The sequence below is a fragment of the Asparagus officinalis genome, chromosome 1 (genome assembly GCF_001876935.1).
Source record: "Asparagus officinalis chromosome 1, Aspof.V1, whole genome shotgun sequence".
NCBI lineage: Eukaryota > Viridiplantae > Streptophyta > Magnoliopsida > Asparagales > Asparagaceae > Asparagus > Asparagus officinalis.
In genome coordinates, this window is record NC_033794.1 from 112,584,788 (window position 1) to 112,588,050 (window position 3,263).

Genomic DNA, 3,263 nt, shown 5'->3' on the forward strand with positions numbered 1-3,263 from the left:
GTCGTCCGAAATCAAGATAGGCTCGGCCGCATGTTCCTCAGCAATCGGCGCTTCCCCTCGATCTGTAAAACACGACAATAACACAGAGAGGAGTCAAGGGAAGGATACCTGTTCAACCCACGCAAGAGCCGGGACGAAAGAATACCTTCAGTCGCAGGAGCCTTAGCAGCGCCCGAGGAAGAAGGTTCTTTCCTCTTCTTGGAAGCAACCCTCTTCACCTTCGGCGCCATCAGGAGTTTGAAGAAGGGAAAATTTGGGTTTACTTTCTTGGAAGCAACCCTCTTCACCTTCGGCGCCATCAGGAGTTTGAAGAAGGGAAAATTTGGGTTTACTATGAGGGAGGACGATGAAAGTCTGTGGATCCTCTTAACAGAGAACAAGGGGGTTAAGTACCCTAAGGGTCCTAGACGGTTACTCAAGACTCGATTAGACCGTTCAAGGCTAAAACAGTTGAAGGGTAAGGCCAAACAGATCGGATCTTACCTGGACGGACGAGATCTGACGGTTCGTGACCACGATCTGCAACAACGGCCCGAATCGGGCGCGAGAGGCGAAGAGGCCCACTACTTCACATTTAATGCGAAACGGCTAGCCCACGTCTCCTTAACTGGCGTACACATGGATCGACACGTGGCCCACTGAAAGCGGAACCCAGTCACGACCAGATTCGCTGTCAAGACATCTGCAAATCTGCCTGCAGACAAAATTCGCCTGCAGATGAGATAATCTTGCAGCAGAAACTCGCTGACAAAAGTTCCTCTGCAGTTGAGGTTCTCCTACGGCCAAATTCTGACTAATGCAGGATTACAAGATGGATCACACACGCAAGTGACAATAGACCAAATACAAAAGGATAATTTCATTCATAGAAAGAGATCCTAGTACAACTGGCAATAGGACAAAAAAAAGGCAAAATTACAAGGCTTTCAATCGAAGTTCCGCCTCACGGATTTCTTCAGCATGGCGAAGCTCAAGCCTCCTTAGGACCTCTCGACGAAGATCTTCCTCTGTGCATGAGATCAAGTCTTGAATGGTCTCCCTGACATCCTTGAGAGCTCGATCCTTCTCCTCAACAGAGTCAGTGGTCAATCGCCGGCGAGACCTAATGCCCTCCAACTCTTTTGCCACCTGATCACGAGCCTTCTCTTGAACAACCAGGGAAGCCTGTGCGTCAGCTACAACCTGTTTCAGCCTCTCTATTTCGAAGGAGAGTCGGGAGAACTGGCTATCGACCGTTTCTTCCTCGCGGGCCACTTGTGCATCCTCGGCTTTGACCTGCTCCGACTCCGCTGACAGCTTTAACTCTAGCGTCATGTTCTCGTTCAGACGGCGATCGCGATCTGCCATAGCTACTCGAACTTCACGGGAGGTGAGATCAACAAGAGCGGAGCTTTCCGCATGAAGAGTGAGCAACTGCCGAACAACCCCCTCGACTTCGTTCAAACGCTGAAAATAGGGCCTCGCCGCGGTAGCGCCGAGCCTCTTACGCAAGAAGGACGCATCGTGTTCTAGAACTTCCTTAAATTCTTCGAAAGGGCAATTCTCCTCCAAGACCAGCCGGGTGCAGTGGGCCAAAGTATCTTCGAAATTGGCCAGAGCTCGCTCCACCTGCGTTTTTCGCCAGCGTTCCAAGGGAGAGAGGGCGGCCTCCTCCGCCGTGGATGAAATCACGGTCGAGGTACCTATAGCCGTAACCGTAGGGGTGGTAACGGGCACCACCGGAGCCGGTGCGACCAATGACGCCCTCGGTGCAGTGGTCACAACGTCAACGGCCGCCGCCGACGAAGAAATGGTCACCTGCAGAGTAGGAGCCTCCCGTTGAAGCGGAGACTCTCGCGCCGATGAACGACCCCCAGCCGACGCTTCCGCAGGAGCAGGAGATCCCCCTATTTGGCCAGGCGCGTCCTCAGGAGCCAAATCCTCTTCCTCGCTGGACAATGCCTCATGAACCGAGACGTTGTCATCCTCCTCAGATTCGCCCGTCTCCCCAGATGAGCGATTCGCCCAAGAGTGAGGATCCTCTTTACCTGCGACTTCACAGGTTGGATCAGCTACAAATACACGAAAAAGGGTTAACAGAGACCCCTCGAAAGGGACCCTACTAACGGTCAGGTACGAAAGGAAGAGTAATGCTAAAACACATGCTTACCTGAGCCGGTGGGCCCCTTTTCATCTCCAGCCTCTTCTTCTTCGTCTGAAGGAATCGAGATCACTTTCTCAATCATACCTGCATAAGTCCAATGCCAATGTCAAAAGGTATGAGATCAACGTTGCGATCAAAGACACTGTTGCAAAGATTACCTCCTGATGCGGACGCAGAAGCCGCTGGGACTCCCGTCTGTGGCCTCACGCCAGTCTACGAAGGAGCGTCCTCCGAAGTCGCCAGAACCGCCCCCAATGCAGCAGAAGGGGCAGGCAGCGCAGCTCCAGATCCAGACGTCGCCGCTCCAGGGAATCCCGACCTTCCGCCGCTCGGATGGTCTCTGCTGTCTCATCACCACGGGCCTTCTTGGCCGCCCCCGCTCGGGAACTCTCGGCCGCTGCCTCCCGCTGACGCTTCGAGAGAAGCGAGCTACTCGGAGACAGAAGCGGCGCCCCCATTTGTCCAATGGTCGGACTCTGGACCGGTCTTGGGCGCCCAGATTCTCTTGGTTCACCAGGGGCATCCAGCGAAGGACCGAGGGAAGGAACTCGAACCTCGGGAACCTCGGATTCGTCTAAGCCAGCGTCAAAACCCTCGGTGTCCTCAACTGGATCCTCCGAGAACAACTCCCTAGCAGTTTGGTGGCCCCTTCGCTTCGAAGAACGGAGAGAGCCCCTGGCAGGACGATCGGGTTCAGCCAGGCATGAGTTCTGGAACCGGAAATTAGCAGGATTAGCACTAGCACCCCGATACCAACGGCAATATAGGAGCGTGTGATGTAAATCACGATCCTTCGCGGGTAACTCAAAACGAGCCTGGGTGCCACCAGCATGAGTCCAGAACCATCCCCGAGCTCCATCCACCAGTCCTCCTTCAAAGCGCAGGTAGGGATTGGCGTTGCCCACATACAATTGATCATACCCAAACTGGCGGGCGAACCTGCAGGGGATGTACGGCTCAAGATAGCACGTAGAGCCCGTTCTTAGAATGTGATACCCCGGCCGAATGTTCACCAACCAGCGAAAAGCACCACGAGGGAGGACTGTGTAGTGATCCGCCGTCGGCGCATCCCTGAGATATTCTCCATATCCGCCCCCGCTGAAATAAGGAAAAAAGCGGC